This window comes from Neopelma chrysocephalum, unplaced genomic scaffold (genome assembly GCF_003984885.1).
Source record: "Neopelma chrysocephalum unplaced genomic scaffold, ASM398488v2 Primary Assembly neopelma1_81, whole genome shotgun sequence".
NCBI classification, from domain to species: Eukaryota; Metazoa; Chordata; class Aves; order Passeriformes; family Pipridae; genus Neopelma; species Neopelma chrysocephalum.
In genome coordinates, this window is record NW_020897743.1 from 1,730,279 (window position 1) to 1,754,132 (window position 23,854).

General features: G+C 48.6%; 1 protein-coding gene across 1 annotated transcript in view; it reads right to left on the minus strand.

Moving 5' to 3' along the window:
• The window catches only part of EDA2R (ectodysplasin A2 receptor), a 9,759-nt gene extending 9,286 nt beyond the window's left edge, over positions 1-473 (minus strand). The window contains exon 1 of the mRNA XM_027690552.1: positions 396-473. The gene's annotated coding sequence lies outside the window, so the exon portion shown is untranslated. The remainder of the gene's footprint in view (positions 1-395) is intronic.
• Positions 474-23,854: the final 23,381 nt, after the last annotated feature.

Below are 23,854 nucleotides of genomic sequence, written 5' to 3' on the forward strand. Positions count from 1 at the left end.
GCCCGACCCGACCCCCGCGGCCCCGCCGGCGCCCCCCCGCCGCCCGCCCGCGGGAAGGCGGCAGCGCACCGGGATGTGCATGCCCGGACACGTTCCAGCCAGGCGCTCCGGGGCGGCACGACCGCCCAGCATCACCCCGCCCGGCACCCCCGGGACCACGGCCCCGGTCTCCACATCCCCCAGCCCCCGCTCCCCTCGGCCCGGTACTCCCGGCGTTCGGAGGCGATCACGGAGCCGGCTGCAGCCCACGTGTATCGCTGCCGCCGCTCTGCCGGGAGCGGGACCCGCCGCAGGTCCTACCGGTCCCCCTGCCCCCGCAACCGGGGTGACACCGGCACCGGAGAGGATCGGGACCGCCCGGGCGGGCGGGCAGGGACGCGGACCCCGCGGCTCACCTGTGTACCGGCGCTGGCAGGACGGCGCGGACCGGGACCGGCAGTGCCGGCGAGACCGGCAGTGCCAGCGGGACCAGGATGACGGCGGGATCAGGACAGACAGCGCGGACCGGGACCGAGACCGGACCGTCAGTGACTCCGCGGTCCCGCGTGGAGCGGAGCAGCTCGGAGCCCGCCCCAGGCACGGGGAGCACCCGCCGGTCCCGCCCCGCCGGGCCCATTGGCAGCACGGCCGCCGGGGCGGGGCGATGGGGCGGAGCGGGGGCGGTGAGAGCGGCGGGACCGGGGCGGCGGGACCGGCAGCGGGGCCGGCAGCGGAGGGGCCAAAGCCGCAGCGCCGCGCGGCGTCTGGGCAGGGCAGCGACGGGGCATCCCGGTGCCACCGGCCGCGGTGTGAAACTAGAGAACCCCCGGGCCTGAGGGACGTCGTTCCCTTAAACCTGGACCTGTCCTGCGCATCCACTGTGGGCTGGAGGCTGGAGGAGCCCCGGGCACTGCCGCCCCTCTCCAGCCGTGGGGGAACACACGCCAGAAAGGAATAAACTCACTAATTCCAACTGTCGCTGTGCCACGCACGGCGTGTGTCCCGTGTGTATACCGAGTGTATACCATGTGTGTACTCTGCATGTACAGTGTATGTACTGTGTGTGTGGGCAGCACACACCGGGCACAGCCAAGCCCTGTGACCGGAGGCTTCTCCCAGCGCTTGCCGTGACTCACCGTGAGTCTGTGGGTGGTTCCAGGGAGTCATCCTGAAGGTATTCCAAGATTGCCACGCAATGACTGACTCTACCACAGAGTGAACCGACTTGGTGCGTGGAACTGAAGCTCCTTGTGCAGAGGGAGCTGATTTGCCTGATGACACAGCCCTTGGTGCTCCCCCTTCAGTGCACTGTGCCCCCCAACTGCTGCCCCCCAGTCCTAACCTGTCAGGCTCATGGCAGGGCCCTGCTGCTTTCCTGAGCTCCAGGAGGGGTGGGATGGGCAGTCAGTGCCGCTTACTTATGTGCCTTGGGCAGTACTGGTTGCTGGGCCAAGATGTGTACTCTTTTCTTCCTCTTTTCTTTCAAAATTCAAGCGCTCTCACTTCAATCAATGCTTTTGAGAAGTTCCCTAAGTTCCCGACGGTCACTGTGTAGCAGCTTCCAGAGAAGCCAGGCTGTCAGTTTGGAATAACTGAAGGGATTACATTAAATTCCATTAAGCAGTTTTTAAGGTTGGAAAAGGCCTCTAAGAGCACCGAGTCCAACCATCAACCCAGCACTGCCATGTTCACCAGTAAACCATGTCCCCAAGTGCTGCATCCACTTCCTTTTTGAACAACTCCAAGGATGGTGATTCCATCACTGCCCTGGGCAGCTTGTGCCAGTGCCTGAACAACTTTCCTGGAAAAAATTTTCCCTTGTATCCAACCTGAACCTCCTCTGGTGCAACTTATGACCGTTTCCCTTGTCCTGCCACTTGTTCCCTTGGAGCAGAGCCCGACCTCTTCCCGGCTCTCCCCTCCTGTCAGGGAGTTGCAGAGAGTGATGAGGTCCCCCCTGAGCCTCCTTTTCTCCAGGCTGAGCCCCTCCAGCTCCCTCAGCCGCTCCTCATCAGACCTATGCTCTCCCTCCCTGTCTGATTTCTCAGCCCGGTGCTTCAGCCGCCCAGTGCCGCAGCCTCGCAGGCGAGAGAAGCTCCGAGGAGCCGTTCCGGGGGGGTGAGGATGATTTCACCGCTCACACGGGCAGGCGGCTCAGCGGGGCCGTGTCTGATGCAATCGGCCGGCGCTGCAACGCTGCCGCCCCTTTGCATCACCCGCGGCCGTGGGACGGGGGGGCTCCCGGGGCGAGACGGGCGGGCCAGAAACACCGGCGGCTGCCCTGCGGGAGGCTGGCACTAGAATGGTTTCGCTGAGCACAGTCCCGTCAGCAGAGGTCACCTGCAGAACTGTTTTCTGCTATAAGGAGATTGCACCAGGGTGAAAGATTTACCGATAGAGCGTCCGGCTGCTGGGTGGGCATGGGCAGGGCTGTCCAAGCCCGGCCGGTTCGTGAGTGTTTGCCATGGTTTGTGGAGGTTTGCAGTGGTGGTCGGTGATGCTTTGTGGTGGCTTGTGGTAGTCAGTGGTGGTCAGTGGTGATTTGTGGTGGTCCCCACTGAGGGGCTGAAAAGCTGCGCTGCAACGACCAGCCCAAGTCCACCAGTGCTGAGTCCGAGACAGAAGTGGGCAGTCCCACTACCACCCCAGTTCCTGTCTGTGGGGCCAGCTGTTACTGAGGTGGGTTATTTCCTGGCTCAATCAGCACCTCACAGCCACAGCCAGAACAGCTGGGAAAGCTGATATTCCAGATGCAGGGATGGCTGGGTTAGGTAGAGTGCAGTACAGCCAGCAGATTTGTGTGTGTTTTGCAGGCAGAGGATGTTGAGATGTTAGCTTCAGCCTACAGAGCCATGTTCTCAGGTATTTGGTTCTGCTGCTATGACCTGATATGCTCGGGGTCACGTTGTCTTTGTTAAGTTGTGACTGTGCAGTGTAATTGCTGCATTAAGAGTTAGCAAAGCCAGGAATTCTGAGGCAGGGATGTTTTACAGGTTTTCTACATACTGGAGCGTTCACAGCACTAGGGAGCATCAAGACCAGGCAGGAATTAACCGTGGAGGGGAAGTACAGTATGAACACCCCTGCACACGGGCACACACAGACACACGGACACAGAAACAGCCTCCTCTGACACAGGACGAGTCCTGTGTCGTGTCCACTTAACACACGATGTGGTGCAAAAGTCACTCACAGGAGTGAGGCTGAATCACGGGTGTTTCTGTGGGCGCCGAGGGTGTGGGGAGCCCTCGGGCAGGCAGGCACGGGCAGGGCGCGGGGCATCGCCGCAGCAGCAGCGGGGAGGGACAGGCCAGCGTGGTTACAGCCTTTCCCCAGAGGGGAATTGTTGCGGTTTCGTGCTGCCAGAGGAATTAAGAGCTCGGGATTTCAGTGAGCAACTCAGCTAACACCGCTCGGGCTCTCGCAGAGGCTGCTCCTGCCTGGTGTCAGCAGAGGGCACTGGGTGATCGCCGGGAGCCGCCTCACCCCCGCCCAACCCGAGGAACATCTGCAGCTTTCCAAGCTTCGTGTATGAAGGTCACAGATTGAGTTATGCTTTGTCTTAAATGCTTCATTTCTCTCCTTCTGTTGTTGCACCCAGTTTCGGTCATTCTCTCCTGTCCTCTCCTCTTCTCTCCTCTCTTCTTGCTGTTGTAAAAAGCAAGGTTTTCTGGTTTCATTTGCTGCCACTGAGTCCATCTGACTCTGAGGACACACGTAGCTCCTCTGATGTGGATAGCACATAGCCCATCTGCAGCTGAACAGAAAAAGTCCTAAATGTGTCTGTACATCCTCTGTCGGAGCTGCATCTGGGATCAACAACTGGGCAGAAAATCAGCAATGGCAGGAGCCATTAGCTGCTGCCCAAAGTGTGTCTGCAGGATTTGATGCAAATCAACTGTTTTTACCCACCTGGCAACAGCTGTGGCTGTGGCACAGCTATGGTGCTATTGCACAACTAAATAACATTTCAGCCTTTGCACAATGAATCTTGTAGAGAACTGTTTCAGGAGGGCAGTCACAGCATGAAGGCAGCTGCATTCAGACTGGTTTTTTAACATACCAGGATCTTTTGACAACCTTTTGCTCTCACTTGCTCCCACAGCTTCATTCTATGCAATTGATTGTATTTTTGAATTGATTTTTCAAACTTTGAAATCCCTGCAAGAGCTTCCTCTGCATGAGATATGTGAAGTGCCCAAGGACTGCAGGCATCACTTTTTCATGTTTTCCACTCAAAAATGAACCCTGACCTTGCATCTTAGCGCTGACCTGTGGAAACTAAGAAAAGCAGACTTGCTGTTTTTCAACCACTGAAAAATTTCTGATCAGAAAGGGTTGCCCATGGCACACACAGCATCTTGCTCTGCAGGACACTTTCCGAGCAGAGTGGCATGTGTATGACAGGAAACCTGTAGTTATCTACCCCCCATGTCCATATTTGTAACCTTCATTTACAGCTGGGTTATTGTTTGGTGACCTTTTGTCTTTTTTTGGCAGTGACAGTGTACTATAACCGAGCAGCCGTGTCCCTGAGCCTATTCCAGGTGGTTTTCACAGCACAGTGATCATGAACACAGGGCAGTTCACGCTGCCAGGGCCGCTCCACTGTGGGGCAGGCAGCTCCAGCACTGCCAGGTCAGGATGTGGGGCTGCAAAAATAGAAGCTACTTAAAGATGGGCCCAGGCCATAATTTCATTTCGTACACATCGTGGAGGAAAGGGTCAGAGTGTCAGTCTGCTCTGAAGGCCGGGTGGAGACATTTGCACCAGGAGCCAGTGCATTCACAGCTTCAAATATTTTTTGGCCCAGGCTATTGGAGTGCCCAGGAAAGTAGCTCAGGAATCCAGGCAATGTCACTGTTTGATTTTGTCCTTCCTAGGCTCCTTTTCTTTTGGAAGACAGAAGCAAACCATATGATCTTCTTTTCCTCCTGCCTCCAGGATCTTCCTTGGCTGACTTTGATCTGATCGCTTTGGTCACACTCCAATTTCCTTCACCCAGCTGCAGACCTCAGCTTTTCCAAATTCCCAAATTCCTCCAGAGGATGAAACATGTCCGTGGACAAGCACAACCCCAAAGACTCCCCAGAGCAGGAAGGCATGTCGGGCCCAGTTTAGCAGACCCCAGCAGGCAGTGTGAGGAGCATGGGGCACATGTGATGAACCCACAGAGCCCCTCGTGCCTGGCGTGTTCCAGCTGCTTGCACAACTCGAGACCCTGCTGGTGCAGGAGAAAACAATGGATGAATCCATCACTTCGTTCCTTACAGCCAGCTTTGCCCTTGACTATCTTGATCTTTTTGAGACAAACATCAAATAAAGCCACTGTGAAAACAAACTGCCACAGATTTATGTCTTCAGGTCTTAATTAGATGTTTCTTTTGTAGCTGCTTGCTCACATGCAACATTCCTGGCTCCAGAGAGAATCTAGAAGCAGGTAATACATACAGCATTGCTCTCCTGGCTGGGGACTCCCTTTGGTCTGGGGAGAGATCCCTCATGGTGCCCCTGAAAGCAGAGAAGTGAGAAGGGCCAGGCTGCCCCAACCCAGCCAGGAACCGATGGGGTCCCTCAGGCAGCTGGTGACTGCCTCTTGAATGTGGCTCAGCTTCAGCTCAAGATTTTCCAGCTTTGTTTGACCCTGGGCAACAAGAGAGTTGTGGCAGGGAGTCACTGTGTGACACCTGCTCCAGCGATGGATAAACCTCAGCCTGATGACACCCTCTGTGTAAAACTCAAGAAGTGTCGGCCCTGACTGAGCTCTTGTCTGATGTGAAGCATTCCTAGGTCTCATAGTCTGTCTTCTGAGTCAAAGAAAAGCAGATCCTTTTGGGTCTGTCCTAGCTGTTATCACAGCTACTTGGGATTTCTATCGAATCACAGAACTATTGAGATTGGAAAAGACCTTTAAAATCATCAAGTCCAACCATTACCCCACACATGACCTTACCCCAGATCTTGTGAGAGGCGAGTTGCAGCTGCCTTCTGCTAAAAGCAGCCAGGTTTGGACTCCAACAAGATTCTTCTGCAAAGTAAGAAACCCAAAAAAACAAGATTTTCTTCCTAGAAGGCCTGAAGTGCAGGTATCCTTTATCCTTTGCATGGTCCTGCCTGTCACACCAGCGAGCACGTGTGAAAGTAAAGTATGTTTGATTGAGGGGAAAAGGAAGCAATTCTCTGTGGGTACAACCAGTAACTCCTCTACATCCCTCTGCAGAGTTTGAGACTGTGATTTCCTAGCTGTCAGCATCTTCTGCCATGAATGGACGTCTCTCTAACATCACATTATTTGTCACTCTTTCTTTCTCCCACTTTCCACTACTGATTTTCTTGTAGGAAAAATATCTTTGCTCAGGGGCTATACCTGGTTGTTTTGCAGCCTCGTGGAGGATGAACTGCCCTCTGTACAATCTCCTCACATCAACACCCACCTCAATGTCCAAAACCCACTGCCCTTCCCACTCAAGAGCAAGATGCCACGAATGCCAGGGAAGATCTGCCTCTGCTTTGGATTCCTACTCTTCAGCTGGGCAGAAAGCACCTTCCCTTAAATGCTCTTCCCAAAATGCTCTGGCCAAGTGACATCTGCAGAATATCAGCAGTTACACAATGGAAAGTGATTTCTAACTGCATTTACTCAGCCAATTAAAAAAAAAAATCAATCCTGTTTAAGATAATCCTGTTGAAGACAAACATTACTGCGTGTTTCCTGTTCCACCTGTTGGTCTCTTCCCTTCCTTCAGGGATCTGCATGTATATATGGCACTGCAGATGTGTTTGTGTGCTAAAATCCTCTGCTTCCTGCTATTATTTTCTTTATAGGCAAAACAAGAAGAAAAAAACAAAACAAACAAAAAGCCCCACCAAACCAAAGCTTTTAGAGATTGTTTTGAAAATAAGAAACTGAACGTAATGACTCTGATTCTATACAGAAATTTATATATAAAGAATGGGCCAGGTTTCAGCTCTCTTAATCCTGACACTCTCTGTAAGCACAGGTGATGTTTCCTTTCACAGCAAACTCAGCCAGGTCTATCTTTGCCTTGTTACATGGCAATGGCAGTGACAGACACAAACCCACAGCCTGAGAGCTCTCCTTTCTCACATCCCACCCAGGACTCACACGCCACTGGCAGCAGTCACGTCAGAAAATGTACCAAAGAACAGAGCATTGCTCACACCAACACAGGTTAAATGAACAGAACAGCGAGTCTGAGATATTTATGGTGTGTATTTGATGAGCAGATCCTTTTTGGTCACATCTGGCTCACGAGAGGTGAGTTTGAGCCTAGTGATGGCAGTTGCCTTTCACAGGAAAGTGTTACTGATCCAAGTGGTGGGTGTGCAGTGGATGCTCTAAACACAGGTCTCTGGCTGTGCATTCAGATCACTCACTTTCATATTCAGCTTATTTCCCTTTTATCCACCCTTTCGCTTGCATGTTTTAACTTCAGATTGTAGCCAAAACAAATTAAATTGACAAATAGAATTTGGCCCAAGTATTAAGTTATTGGCATGTTTCCTTCCTGAGGAAGAGATAAGTGAAAACACAGGACAAATTACGCAGATAGGTATCAGAGAAGTCAAAGCTAATCAGATCTCAGCACGTTCATGTGAGCGACTGGCACAGAATGCACTCACGTTGGACTGAACCAGCAAACTTCCACACATGTTTCTATCACTTTTTGTTCTTTTCGTCCTCCTCCTTAGACACAGAATCACTGAGGTTGGAAATGTCCTCTCAGACCATTGGGTCCAAGCTGTCCTCCAGCACTGCCAAGGCCACCATTAACCCATGTCCCCAAGTGCCACATTCACGTGTCTGTTAAATCCCTCCAGGGGTGGGGACTCCACCACTGCCCTGAGCAGCTGTGCCAGGGTTGGACAGACCTTTCCATGAAGAAATTTTCCCAGTATTCAACCTAAACTTCCCCGGGTGCAATTTGAGGCTGTTTGCTCTTGTCCTATCCCTTGTTCCCTGGGAGCAGAGCCCGACTCCCACCTGGCTCCTGCCTCCCGTCAGGGAGTTGGAGAGAGGGAGAAGGTCCCCCCTGAGCCTCTTTTTCTCCAGGCTGAATTCCCCAGCTCCCTCAGTAACTCCCCATCAGACCTGTGCTCTCCCTCCCTGTTCCCTCACTAACTTGTCTGATTTTTCACAGGAAATGTTTCACAGCAACATTTCTAGGTTTGTCAGAAATATCGTTATCGCTTCAGAGAGGAGCCCATGCCTGAACTCCATGACTGGCTGCACTCGTGAAATCCATGGGGAGCAAACAAAGTCTGGCTTCAGTGGAGCTCGTCGAGGGGACCACAGCTGAGGGATCGCTGTGAGACCTGGATGACAACAAAGAGAAACCCATGAAGCATGGGCAGGGGCTGATAACACCATCGATAGCAGAATGATAACAACATCAGCAAACAGCCCAATCAGCCCCATCAGGGTATCTCGCAGGGGACCATTACTCTGCGGGCAATGGCACTGGATCACAAAGCCTGAGGGAGTTTTGACCTCCCCAAGCCTCAGAATCAAACGAGTGTCACCTGCTTCAGTCAGGTGCCTTCTTCCCACGGAACAAAGGCCCTCCCTGTCCCAGTAAAGCAAAGGGTAATCCCTCTGGGTCAAGGCACTGAGGCGTGCTGCTGGCTGCTTGTTGGAAGGCCATTAAAAGAGGATGTGGAACTTGGATTCTAACATGACTGGGTTACTGTGTATCTTACTAAGTAACTGTAGCAATTGATAGAGCCCTTGGCTTCCAGAAAATACCATCAGATTCCTCAGAACAGTACTCAGTTGCCGACTCTCATTCCCTCCTGGTACAGGTGCCAATCTAGCTTGGAGCAAGAGAACGGGCTGGTGGCAGGAGAGGCTGTGGGGGAACACTGTGGGATGGAGCAGAACTGCTCCTGGAGCTGTGGCACGAGGAGCAGTGCGAGCCCACTGCCCAGGCTCCAGCAGCTTGGGCACGGCAGCCTGATGCCTGTGGTACTGCAGATGCTGTGTGGATGAACGGAGCAACAGAGCCCCAGAGTGTCCTGATGCTGGTTCAGAGCTGTGCTGCTCCCTGCCAAGCTCCAGGAGCCGTGTGCCTCGGTACCACAGGCAGCTTGGGCGAGCTGCAGCCTCACACGGACTGGAACGTTCTTGCACACTATCCCCACTCTGTGATAAAAAAGAAGAGGCAGAGGAAAATCAAGATGCTTGAAATGACATCACTGATGTCTTCCAAGAAATGCACAACATGTTTATCTGCTCTCAGTGAAGGTTAATATTGTGGTTTACATTTTGCATAAATGTACAGATGAAGAGTCTCTTCTCTGACCAATAAATGTTCGAAGTACTACTTCTTACAAAATATCTTTTATGTGATATTAGGTCCTTTGAGATCAGAGACACTTCCTCAGAATTCATCATCAGTTTGGCACTTCAGATGGTGCCTCTCACTGAATCTTTTGAGTCACCAATAAAAAAATAAATCTATTCCCTGAACTGGAACTTTGCCAAATTGTACTAGCTAAATACTGCTTTTCTCAGTCCGTCTGACCCAAATGAGAAACACAGGTGCCAAACCATTGCAAGGAAGCCTGTCTGCATGTGTCTGTGACCCAGCTGGGAGCAGGGAGCACTGAAACACAGCCCACTCACATCCTCTGAGAAGGGGTTCCTGGAGGTCCCTTACAAAAGTCAGATGCATCCAAACAGCCTAACAGAACTACCTGTAAGGAGAGATGCCCACGGAGGAGACAAGTAGCAGAGATTTTCACTCATCCCATCATAGAATGAATTAACACCTGCACTAACTGTTCCTGTGGCAGCCACTGACAAAGGCAGTGACACTGGGATGGTACAAATCTGCAAAGAACAAGGAAGACAGTTGATGCCAGTAAAACCCCAGATCTGACTCTCCCTGAACCTTCATCTCTGAATGTGCACTGACACAGTAAAGAAAATCACAGACCCCCCCAGCCCACATCCTGACCTGAGAGTCAGGACAAGTGTTTGGGACAGAACTGTGCCAGGGCAGGGAGAGGACTGGGCTCCCAGTGCTCATGGCCGGGTTGGACAGGGCTTGGAGCAACCTGGTCTAGTGGAAGGTATCCCTGTTCATGGCAGGGGGTTGGAATGGGACAATCCTTCAAACCTTTCCAGCCCAAACCCTTCTATGCTTCTATGACTGTGCAGAGAAGATCTGAATAACTGTCTCACTGAAGAAATGATTCACTGAGGACGCTGAGATGCCACAGTGCTGCCTGTGGTGAACTAAAGGTCCCCACAGCACGAAGCCTGTTACAGTCAGCACCAGTTCAAAAGTGTTCATTGTGTGCTCCCAGGATCTCTGATATTCCTGTAGCAGGCTGGGCATGGGACTGCCATTATTTTTTGCCAGTCAGTGCCAAAGCCCAAGCACTAGACCTGCATCCTGGCAGCTGACCCAGGGAGATACACGTGCAGTAAATCAGGTCTTTTGCAATATCATTTCTATGCTTTTCTTGATGCATTACTGTCCCAGTGGAATGTGGAACATTCTCGAAGGGCAGTGTCACACAGGGCCAGCCTCCCCCATGCAGGCACAGTGGGGAGTCTTTTCCAGAGCAGAGGAGGGTGAAGGAGCAGCATGAGCAGGTGCTTCTAGTTCTGTTCAGGAAGCACAGCAAAGTCAGTGTGTATCTTACTGAGAGCAGTAAAAGACACTTGAGTGATTATTATCCTACAGAAAATACTTTCTATTGGCCAAACTTTGTGCATTACCGTTGCTGATCCTTTCTGAAGTGCTGCATATCAGTGATTCCAAGAAGCTCAGCAGAGCAGTATCACATAATCTCTGTTTTCCAATAAACTGAGGTGATCAAAGCTGGAGGGTAAATTGTAGGTGTTCGGGGAATGCCACCCTCAGAGCTGACAGTAGACTGAGCACGGGATGCCACTGCACACCCCATGCCAGGGCTCCTGCCAGCCAGACTGATCAAAGGGACCGAGGTTGTACCTCTGCCCCCTGTGACTACCCTGGAGCTGGGATTCCAGCCCTGCCCTTCCCAAAGCACTGAGTACTCAGAGCCCCAGGGGTCATAAAGACAAAAACAACTCGGTCTGAAAGTCAGTGCTGAGCAGCCGGAGAGGGAGAGGCCACATTCCCAAGGAGAGGGAAACCAGCATTTTCCATGGTGTTGGTATCTCTGCAGGGCTGGTGCCTCTCCCCCTACCCTCTCCTCCGTGTTCAGCAGGGCTCCCTCAGCCTTGTTCCACAAAACAGCACCAGGGCAGAGAAGGGACTTGTCTAGAAAGTCTTGCTGGAGAAACTTCTTTGGGTTAATCCAGCACTACATAATAAAGAAAAAAACATTATAAATGTCGATAGGAAGGTTTCCCACACCTATCTCTGTGCATTTAACTAAAAAGAGCCTGTCTGGGCATGCTGTAAAGCTGGGAGAGCAAAGAGATTCCTCTTCCAGCTTTGGCACCACTGCAGCCCTCAGGTCTGTCCCACTCCCTCAGGTCTGTCCCACTCCCTCCACACCGATGGTCTGAAGGAACCTTGAGTCTGACCCAGACACTTGAGGCAGGTCAGGTTGAAAGACCTCCATGAAGCCACCAAAGGGCTGGATAATAAGCTGAAGTTTTACATCATTTAAATACCCAGAAAAAAAACCCAGTAACTTTTACTTTGCCGAGATAATTTTTGACTTGAATGAGAAAACAGGTATGTCTTGGCTTCTTGGCCCGAAGATGTGTAACTGTGATGGGTTCTGCATCACCCTTCTGTGTCTCTCTTCTCTATCACTTCTTTCTCCAGAAATCAATCTTAAATACAGAAATAATTTGGTACTGTAATTAAATCACATTCTATGTAAGGCAATGGTTTAATTGTGACTTGTGAGTGCCAATAGCACTTTGAAATAAAAAGCTCAATCAGTATGAACATTGTGCATCCTGTACTTCAAACAGCTATTTTAGTGCTTAACAGTTAATTCCAGTAACAATCAATAATCATGGAATTGCTCTTGCAGGAGTACAGCACAAAAGGCACTACTCCTTTCTATTTACTTATTAAAACTGCATTAACAAAAATACCATACCCACGTTTCTCCCTGTTGTGCCTGGCTTTGCACAGATCCAGCCATGAATCTCTAAAATATCCCCACTCAGTATCAAGGAGATAAACCCACCCTAGATAAAAAAAAAAAAAAAAAAAAGAAGAAGATGATCATCATTCCACAAATTTTAGTTCCATTTTCTTGATATTATATAGGTAGAGAAAAACCTGCAGTCACACTTATAAACTTGGTATAAAATAAACTTCAAAGAAGGGGAAAGAACCCAAATCCACATTCTGGTATCAGTGAGATGTTAATAAAAGTCCCAAAAAGTTATTTTCAATGAACTTTCTCCTAACACATTATCACAAATTGCTTTGTTCAGAGAAAAGAATTGGTTAAATATTTCACAGGAGGATGAAATACAGAGTTTCTTCAAGAAACAGGAGAAGCACGCGGAGGCAACTGTGTGCGCCTCGGGTTACAGCTGGATGTTACCTGCCCCGCATTGCCAACACCCAGAATTTCATCACTGTTCAGATTTTAGTTGCAGCCCCAGGTGCCAGATGACCACGTCGAAACCAACAAATTGGTTGGCTGTTTGGAAAGCAGAACTTTAAAGCAAAGCTCCCCCAGGATAACAAAAAAATGGTCCAAAAGCTCAAAACCAATGAATTGTTTTTTCTCCACCGAGCTCTGTTCAGAAAGCTGAATAATGAGTGATTCTGAAGCGCTGTCCTGTCTTCTGGCATTTCAGAGTCTCCCCAAGGCCAGGAAACAGCTTCACTGTGTATTTTCCCTGCAGGAACACCCCAGCAGTGCCAGTGTCAGCAGCGTCCCTTTCTCCCCTGCGTTCCCAGCAGAGCGGTGCCTCTCTGTCCCGGCAGCCGCGGGTGAGCAGCGTGGGGAGCATCGCCCAGCAGGGTCTGACAGACCCCGGTCGGTCCCGGTGTTGCACAATCAGCCACATCAGTGACAGCCAGAGAGCTCCGATGTGACACCGTCGTGGAAGGCAAAGCTCCAGGGTGAGCTCAGGCAGAATCTACCTGTGTGCTGCTTGCAGTGAGGGAGTAAAGGGGCTGGAGCAGCAACGAATAGAGCAAGTGTGTGGATGTCAGGATGCTGCTGGGAGAGATGAGGAGGGATGTGGAATGAACCCCAGTAACAGCCTGGTGGCAGGGCTCACAGCAGCTGGCTCTCCAGGGACGCTGCCTCGTGTCCGTGCGCGAGTGCCTGAAGCCTGACGGAATTGTTTGTGTTAGGAGGTGAGAATGACGATGTGAGTCAGATTTTCTTCAGCTCATTCCCTCCCACTTACAGGTGTGGAAAGTTCTCTTTCTGTAAACGTGGGAAAGGTCAGCTAGCAGTTTCTATGCTGGCAGTTTCCAAGTGCACTTTCCTAGGCAGTTCTGTGCCCTGAAGCCCTTTTTGTTCTCTCCTTGCATCAAACTCCAGGGAGTTCTGAGGCTTTCCAGCTGCCTCCTTCCCCAAACACAGACAAAGCTGCAGTGCCCCATGAGCACTGGCAGCCAGTTTCGTAGGAAAGCGTGGGTTTGGCACATTTATTTCTTGTTTAGTGCTTGCAAAGCAACATTTCATCTCAGGTGACAGTCTCTGTTGTTCTTACTGCTGTCACAGGAAGGTACTCAGTGTTGCCTTCTCTTGGCCAGGACAAGGGGTACCACCTTCCCTGTCAGCCTGAGCAGGATCTTTATTTCCCAACACCCTAAGCATGTTCATTAACCATCATTAGTGTTGTTTGGTCGAATGGTTCCTTTTCCCTGGGGAGGCAGACTTAAATTGTGATTTCCACCATTCCTAAGGAGCTGCATGAAAGAGGGTTTACTGTTCAGTGGAAGGCACTCATCACACTGTTACATGGTTGGAGAAACAGTAGACTAAGAAAATGACTTATTTTCCAAAAATGGATCCTTACCATGCCCTGTAGCTGAATTATATGTTGGAACATGTGCACAAGTCAGAGATAATACATATCCTGACTTCAGATCAGAGTTTACAACAAAATAAAGCCAAAATGTAAACCCAGCAGAGATTGAAACCCAAAGGGGACAAGCACCTATTAGTGGTGGAAGAGCAGAAGGCAACAGAAGGTAGTGTTACTGTCATGGGGGAAGGAAAAGAACCAGATCTGAGGAGCTGGAAGCAGCAGGACTTGCTGACTGATTTCTTTCTCCAAGTTCTAAGCAAAGTCCAGCACGTGACAAGGCAATCAGGGACATGGAATGCAAAATTGCTTTTTTGGAAGCTGAAACCTTCCTATCAATCTCATACACCCAAATCTGTATGGATCAAACCAATGACCTGTGCTGCCAGTCAGGCCTTGACTGCCAGTGGTACTAAATCACTATGGATACATGCCTGGGACTGACTGCTTCCTTTTGGAACCTGCAGCAGGGTTGGGAAAAGCCTAAAGCTCTTGGAGCTGGTGTGGAGCAGGACCAGGGGCTGCTGGATGTGCTGCACTGACCCCTCTGACTCCTCTGGAAGCAGCTCAGCTCTGCCAGAGGAGGAGAGGGTTCTGAAAGCAGCAGCTCCTTGCAATCCTTCCTAATTCCTTCCTTCTGTGCTGAATCCTAAGGCATCAATGAAATCCTGCCTGTGGCAAGAGAGGAGATTTTGTAAGACCGGCAGATTCCTGCTAAGGATCCCCAGAAGGGTGCTCAGGTGAGCCAAATACACCTGGGTTGGTCTGCTCAGAGAGTCCAGGACAGGAGCAGCCGCTGTGCGGGGAGCTGGGCCGGCAGGGAGGCAGCGCTGGGGTCTGCAGCATTCCCCGTGCCAGGACAACGTGCCAGGCTCATGGGCTGGGCAGGAATCCTCAGCCTTTGGGAAGGAAGACAAAGAAAGGAAACTAAAGCAAACCCAGAGGACCGTGTGAATTCCTGATCACCACTGAGGGGAGTTCAGAAGCGTGGGCCAGGCAGGGGCTGGATGTGCACCGTGACAGCCTGACATCTGTGTCATGGAAAAGGTACCCTGGCCTCCTTGGAAACACATCTGTGCAGAGGGGAACCGATGGGAGAGTACCAGACTGCCTGAGGAGCTTGGAAGGACGACGGTGTGTGAACTGAACAGGGTAAGGAACTGCTCCAGCACAGCAATGGGCAGGGAGACACACTGGTGACAAAGGTGCTGTGTAGGGAAGAATGAAATCCTATGGAACTCACAGTCTCCAGAGCCCAGGATCTCCTGATGCTGACACGAAACAATCCATCATTTCCTCGAGTAGTGCCTAGGTTTGACTGTCATTTTCACAGAGGATTTAAAGCAGGGAAATATGATGTCATAATAATGAAATCACAGCACTTCCAGAATCTGGGGGGTTCTGTGACTCCTCTCTTTGCTGCAGAAATAGCAAAGGTAGGAAAAACAACAACAAAGACAAAAATTAAAGGTGAATTTAGTTCAAGGAGAATTAAAGATATTTTAAGCACTTTAGCACAGTATATTGAGATGAGAAGTGCTGAACTGTTCCCAGCACCACAGGTTTACCCCATCCTGCCCCTTCACCCCAGCTCAGGCACACTTGGGCTCCTTTGGCCATCATAAGAGTTTGCTGTTGTGCAAAAAGATGTGGGGCCATGAGAGCTGCATGAATACAGGTGAGAGACTGAGAAGATGGAAGCTGAGTGAAGCAAAGGTGATCACCAATGCTTTATGTTGATCCCTTGTGATCTGTGTGGAATGTCCATGGAAGCAAGAGGAAGCAGTGAGCAAAGTGACCAGACCTGTTCCTGTGCCAGATGTTCACTGGTTCTCAAACGACAGTTTGAAGTTAGGCCTGTGCCCTCCCCTGAGGCTTCTCAATTTGCTGAGAGTGGAACAAACAGTCCTAAAGTTTACTTTTTCTTTCAGTTCTTCTGTCTAATTTTCTCTAGTCTTTCCAAGTATTGGCATCCTGCTCTATCCCTCCTGGGCAGCCCTAGAGTCTGCACAGAGATTTTGTGGTGAGAGACAGTCCATCAGCGTGCTGGAATATTTGTGAGGTAGTGCCATTAAAACCAATACAAAAACTTAATGGCCCTTTAGTTCCCACTTTTTTTTTTGAATTCTCCACCACCATAGCATGTTTCCCCTTGGTGGAGCAGTATTTATGCTCCATATTTCATGCATAAATTGCAGTCAGTTGTCAATTCAGAACAAAAGCAAGAGAGCAACATTACCTATGCAAATGTTTTATCTAAATGCTTCCCTCATTGCTCCTGAAAGGAAAAGATGAGACAGTATGTAGCCATAATGCCCATCTACAAAATTTCTGATCTTTAGCTTTAGTCATACTTATTAGGCACACACTGCTTATGTGACTCTGCTGGATGTGGATTTTCTTCCTACTGCAGCAGCCCGTGCACATCACCCTGGGAAGGATGTTCAAATCAAGTGCAGCATTCCCAGAAAGATGCTCCAGAGTACACCCAAAGGGGGGAAATCTCAGAGAAATAATTTACTGTCAAGCTGAATGAAATAGCTTTATAATTAAGCTTTAGAAATTGCAAATTTTATTTGAAAAATAGTCTAAAATTAGGATCACTCATAATGGAAGTGGTAATGGTTTTTCAGATGTATTTTTCCATCTCTTTCTTCAGCAGATGCTCAAGGATGTCCACTGCAGTCCAGCAAGTAAGACAGCAGAGCTCTGAGGTGGGAACTGGAGACCTGGCTGCATTCAGTGACTTCTTTTTTTTCTTTTTCTCATAATTTTGCTTTTAACCTTTGCCCAGAGAAAATGCACTAGTTTCCTAGTGCATTCCTAGTGCATCAACTCAGGCTTTTGAAAAAAGACATGGCAGGAGAAGAACATGAGCTTGGTTTAGGACAATGCAATTATGATATATTTGTTTCATCATGTGAAAAGATGGCATGGGGCAGTTGTGCAATTAGAGTCAGGTGTTCATTTGCTGACTTCTAGAGAGCTTCAGGTGCTTTTTTCTTGCCAAACTGAATTAGGCAGTAGATTCCATTTCACATTCAAAAGAGCTGAACAGTTTAGTTCTGGCACCTCCCTGGATGAGGTCAATGAGAGCTCCATCATATTTAGTCAACCAGTGAGTCACTGAGTGGCTCGAGCCACTTGCTAACCCTTTTCATCTTGCATTCATCACTGTATTTGTTTTGCCTTCATAACAAAGGATGGAGAATCTTGTTCAAGTGATGTCCCTGTAGCTCAACTAAGTTTTAGTAAAGCCTCAAATCAAACACTTAGTGGAGACTACTCTCCAAAGAAGACAGGAACTGCTGGAGGGCCTGTAGACAGAGTAACAGAAATCATGAGAAATCCTTTAACTTGCCTTTATAACCTACAGAGAACTGCAAATCTGTGCAATGCTGTTGCACAGAAGGGAATAGTCTGTTCTGTAAGCTCATGCTGGGTAAGACAAGAAATAGCATGCATAAACTGCAGTGAGAATAATGAAAATGAGACATAAAATAAAAAAAGGTATTGACAAAATACAAATAAATCCTTGGAACAGATTGTCTGGGAATGTGGTGAAGTCTCTGTTACTGGGGATCTTTAAGAACAGGTCAGGAGTACTCGGTTTTGATTAGACTTGGTTTGTGGTAAAAGATGGATTATCTGGTCTCTGAGGCCCTTCTGGTTTCTGTGAAGCTGTTGTTTATCTTCCATGGTTGGTGCCCTGTGCTCTCGGGGTGCTGCAGGCAACTCAGCAAGGACTGTGGACTCACTTCCAGCCACTGTGCTGGAGCAAACGCTGCCAGTGGTGAGTTGTCTCTGTTTACAAACTCTGTGATTGAGAATGGAGACTGAGGATTTTCCAGTGAAATCATCAGGACCTCTTGAGCTCATGTGTAAGATGTTTGAGGCCCAATAGAAGTAGAATAACTTAGATGTTTCCATGAAATCTCAAAATCGTGTTTGTGCCTTTCTCTGCGATTGCTGGCCAGCGCCATTATTAATTTTCTAGAATAGCCTTGTCAGGTTGTTTGTTTCCTTTGAAATCCTGATGCATCCTAAATCCCACTCCCTCCATGCAGCAGCAGTGACACAGTATTTCCCGTGAGCTTCATGGTCACTTGTGAAATTTTGCAGGCTGGTAGCAGTGTCTAGTGCGTCCTTGAAAATCTATGGGGTGTTTTATGATTGACCAAAAAGGTTTGGAGTGGTTATTTTGCATTTCTTAGGGATACCCTAATTAATTTGGTCAGTACAGACTGGCCAGACTCTGTGCAGCTTTCTTCTTGGTGATGACACAATGTTCATTCTCAACAAATGAGAGTTGCTTTGGGGGAAATAATTACACAGTTTTGCCAGCTGTGCCTCAGTCACCTGGTTGCAATGCTGAGTGATGTACACACCCCACGACACCTCAGCTAAGTCTGTAATCCCTTGGATTTGCAATGACACACTTCACTGAGACGAAACCAAGAGCTCTGTGAGAGCTGTACCCGAGGGAACAAACTCTTCCTGAGCTGCCTGTGCACATGACAGGACAGAAGAAGTGACATCTTATTTCCCTTTGAAGAAGTGAGTGAGACAGTTTGGTAACGCAGGCATGTCCAGAGCACTGCTGGAAGGTGGAAGAACCAGAAAAAACGAAAAGAGGCAAACTCCCTCCCTCTGTTCTTTCATGGTGGCACAGGGTTAATCCCAGTGCCATGGCTTGGGCAGACACTGTCTCCACATGCAGCTGCACCACTTAATTGTTTGCCTTCCAGTGCCCCTGGGAATCTGTATCACTTCTTTCCTCATGGATTTGAAGTTAAAAATTTATCCGGTATGAAAGAAATGGACCAGAATGGACCCTGTAGTTGTGTGGTCAATGAAACAGGCACCAAGAAAGCATTTAAAAGGCACCTACTAGACTTTTCAGGCAGAGATTTATGCCATGCCATCCCATTCCAAAAGCTGAAGTAACAAATAACATAGCCAAAAATCTGAATGATAGTAATGACCATAACCCCAATATCCTTAGGACAGCCCCTTCCAGGACCGGCCCAGCTGAGCCGGGTGTGCTGTGCAAGGCTGCAGCTCTGGGCACAGGCCAAATCACTGCTGTGAACGACCTTTTCTTGCAAACCATGACAGCTATGGAAAAAAGGAAATTTAAAAGTAAATAAAAGCTTGCAATGGTTAGTTGATCAAAGCTATTGTTCACCCCTGTGGCCTCAGCAGAAAGCAATGTTACGGCCTCAGACTGGATGGATTTGTTTGATGAGGTTTGATGGGGACTGATGGGTATTCTGTAGTCCAAGAAATCAAGGAGGAAAAAATAGAAGGCTATTTCCCCCCCAGTGGTTCTTCCTTGTATTTGTGAGGCTTGACTTTTGTATGTCCCATACGAGAATTTCTTAGTGGGTGTTAATTAATACTGATTTGTATAAGAACCCAGACTAGAAATGGCATTAACTGGTGTCACAACTCTGTCTTGGGCCATTGTTTCAACATGTTTATTTTAGAAGTAGGTTTAATAATTAAAATTCAAACTGGAGCAGGTGTTGAGAAAGAATTAGGGTGTCAGGGATGTACAGTCACCCAAGCTATACCAAAAGTACAGGCTTCCATACGGGCTAGAGGTATCTGAGTTATCTTTAAACTCAGTAGTTTGAGGGCTAAAAGAAACCTCTTTGTGCAGAAATGTGCCCTGCTCCTCTTCCAGTAGGAATAGACAGGAGGGGGCAAAACAACCCCATCACCTTCTGTGATTGTGTTTAATGAATTTCTGAACGGGGTTGTATGATATGGTGATGGAAATTGCAAAGAACTGGACCTAATGACTTCTGATATCTCCCGTGTTTTCTCATCCTGGGAATTTGTGTGAGCAGTCTGTCCTTTTATTCTAGACTGGAAAGCCTTGGAGCAAGGATTGTTCACTTTTAAAAGGCGTAAAATAATTAACCAGTTCCACAAAACAATGGCAATGCTGGAGTTTCTGTTCTAGTACATACCTGGTGGGCAGGAGTGGGGTCTCTGAAGGAAGAGAAACATGAATATCTGCCTGCTGTGCTGGTGTCCTGAGAGTTTTCACCAGAAGTTTTGCTTTTTATCAAGAAAAACATGCCAAGAGGATTCCCTCTAAGATCTCTATGTCCAACGTGTCAGAAAAATTCAGTAGTCCCTCATTGTCACCACATTCTGCCTCTGTGTCACTGCAAAAATTTGCAAAAACTGATAAGAATTGTGTGTGTGAAGGGAATGTCTGGGGGAGCATGGAGGGGAAAACAACACTTCTTGCTCTCAGGCAGCCCTGTGACCCTCTGAGCACATCAGGAAACTGAGCTCTCCGATATTCTGGCTTTAATCTCTGAGTGTGTTCACAGACAGAAGCAAGATGATGTATTTTTGTCTTTTAATATGGGGAGAACAAATAGAGAAAAAGAATAAGTATGGAAATACTGTGCAGGTGGAGCTGTGAGCTTATGTGTATGTGAGAAGGACATAATACACCATCCTGAAGGAAGGAGAGACTCTTGCTGGCTAACAGGAGTGCTGTCTCCAGCACAAGCAATTTAGGGATCAGCAACTGATCCCTGATGGGTCAGAGGTTCACAGCCCAACTAATCTAATCCAAAAGAAGCAGAAGTGCCCAGTCACACAGGGCACAGAGTGGTATAAAATCACAGAGCCGCTCAGATGCACTGCAAGCTTAGGAGGGGACTGCAGAGGGAAGGGAGCTCCTGCTGTCCTGCCACACCACCTCACCCCGCCCCCCAAATACAGGTTTCTGTAGCTTTCAGTGCCCTTTTCAGGCAATTACTGCTTCCCCCACACGAATGAGCAGAAGCTAGAGGATACATTACATGGGTAGCCAGAGCTGGAGGTGGATGGTTTGGGGTGGATTAGCTCTGGGACACTGGCACACCTACTGCATGATAACTCTCTAAGTGTGGCAGTGCCAGGAGTGGGAGACTTGGGGACAACAGCACCGGGTGTGTGGGAGCCTCAGGTGTCTGTGTGTGTGCACAGGCGGGTGTTAAAGCGGGGTTTGGTACCTTCAGCTCACGCCTGCCCACCCAGCACAGGCCCGGGCACAGCTCAGCAGAGCTTTAGCCTGGAGCAAACAAAACTCCTATCTCAGATCATCAGCAGAGAGAATCCTGGAGAGAACAGCCTGTTCCAGCACCGATGCCCAGCAGAGGCATAATGAAATGCCAGGGCTGAAACCTCGAGTTACAAAACTGCAATCCAGGAACATGACAGGTTTTTAATGGGGGGTGGGCAGCCGGTGGAACGGGCTCTCGAGAGAGAGGTTGTTAATTTTTCAGCACTTCAGAGAAGTAAATTAGGACTGGAAGCTTTTATGAAAGATGTCTGGTTCCATGAGCAGTTATTGAGCTTGATGAGCAGTTATTGAGCTTGATGAGAGTTTATTTGCACAGCAAGGCAGCCTGTGTCCTAATATAATTCAGTGCAGGTATTCCTGGGCAAAATTGCCACAGCCTGTGTTTCAGGGATTAAGCTAGAGCCTGGCAGCAGCCTGCCTTGGCCTGGAAGGATACAGGCTGCTTGTTTGGGCAAGGAGTGTGCTCTTACCACGGGCAGATGGTCACCACCACTGTGGGGCACCCCGAGGGAATGTGATGATGCACTCACCATAGTTGTGTGAATAAATAAAGCCAGTCAGCAAATGCATGAAACATTCACAACACATTCTGGTTCCTGTAACAGAGTATTAATAACTGTGTTAATTAAGCAGTATGGAAGCATCTTACAGGGTCATAGACACAGAAAATTACAATGGCAAGATATTGAAATACTCCTTTTCACGATGCTTTTTGTAAAAGCTCTATCAATTAGATGAAATTTACCTTGTGTTTGACTGTTTGCTAAGAAGATTGGCTTTGGTGACTCTCTGAGGAGCCTCAGAGGACTATGATGACCGTGGGGACTCAAATTTCTTTATGATGTGTTAGAAGAAAGAAACTTCCCCACAGAAACTCGTCTCTGTGGCCAGGTGTGGTTGGTCAACCAACCACATACATGGATCATTAACACATAGATAGAAATTGGGCATTTCAAACCTCATAGTCTTAAGCCAATAGCCTGGGGAAGAACAGATGTTTCCCTTATCTTGTGCAACAATTTGTACCTGCATGCTTTGGAGTCAGTGGAAACAGTGTATTAGTCATTCTCAAAAACTGTTCCTGATACAAGCAGGAAAAAAAGTCTTTCCCAGTATTTTACTGTCTAGACCACTGCAAATGTTTATCCATTTTCAGAACCCATTTTTCAGTGACTGTTAAGAACTCCTGCCTTGATTCATTTTCCTTGTGGTTTTGTTTGGAATGTGGGCTGGCTGATGTTGAACTGGGGAGGGAAAGTATCAGAGTTACAGCATCTGGAAATACAAATAACCCATGAAATCATCCATTCATCCATCTGCCTATCCATACTTAACATTGTGATGTTCACTTCTGAAAGACTGCTGGATGGATTTTTCAACCACTTTCAGTAATAGATAACTCCACTGTCTTAAAAGCACATTGCTATGAAGAGTTTCCAGATATTCCATCTTGACAGTGTTGTCTAGAAGAGAAGAAATTCATCTTCCAGCCACTGGGCCAGTTCAGTGCATGGTGACCAGCCACAGGTCTGATTGCCTGCGTTCCTGCCCTGCCAGAGCCCCGGCAGAAGTGGGAAGAGCTGTCAGAGAATGATGAACATACTTAATTTTCTATGACATTTAGTGGGCTGAAGGTTCCTGGTTTCATCCCAATTCACAACATTTGAGTGGTCATTTAGGAAAGGTTGAAAACTGCAGGATTTTCCTGCTGTAGGTTTCCTTTAACAATGTCAGCACATTTCCGTGGAGCCACAGCTCTGGCTGTGTGGATGAACAGTGGAGGACATTTTGTTTATATTTAGACTTGTTCCAGCTATGAAATTAGTAGAATAAATAAAGATAGAAGTACAAAGTACAAAGATTAGAGGGATTTTAATTTGGTACAGGCACCATTAATAGTTTATTTACTTTGTGTTCTTGGAACTTGAGCCATCTCTTGATAACTAAAAATGCTCCAGAGCAGCTGCAAGGAGCAATGGGGAGAGGAAGACAGAGCCAAAAGCAGCAGAAACCAGGTAACCTGGGACAGGTATTGCAGCCAAGAGCAAGGGGCCACATCAACACACTCTTGGTTTTGACTGATGTGGATGGAAAGTTGCAGATCCCACAGAAAGGAAGTCAGCCATGAACAGCATCAGGAGGGTGTCTGATGTTGCTTTGTGGATTATTACTAGAATAAAACCAAATTAAATGATGCCACATAGTTGGTAACAACACAGTCCTCTTGAAAATGCATTAGAAAGTGTTTCCTCAGCCATGACAGAGGTTAAGACAGAGTGAATTCAGCCTGACCTCTATATATGCACGTGATTTTTATGTCCTTGCCCAAGACTGATGAATGTTTGCATTTGCAGGAGTCCAGGTGAGTCAAACTGGGGCTGCTCCCAGGAATTCCTTTCTCAACTCAGGCTTTCAACCTTTACTGCTTTGGGGGTGAAGATCCAGCATCACTTCCACTGGAGGTAGAATGTTCACAGCACCCTAAACCTTGCCAGTGCAAGGCAAACTAAACCTGAAATTTGTGCTCACAGGCTCTGACATCTGTGCTGATGTATCTTTCCTAAACAACAGTGCTGACACAAATAAGGCATTTTACTGAGGCCAAACCAGCCCTGTTTTCTCAGGCTGGCCAGGGGCAGCTGGTGCCTGCAGCAGATCCAAACACTGGCTCACAACTGCTTTACTGCAGTTCCATGTCAAGGCACCTTCACCCTGAGGGGGAAGGAGAGGAGGTTTCCCCACCTGTGCCACTGGATCACTGCTCCACCCCTGCTCATTTCTGTGTCTCACTTATCTCCCACGCA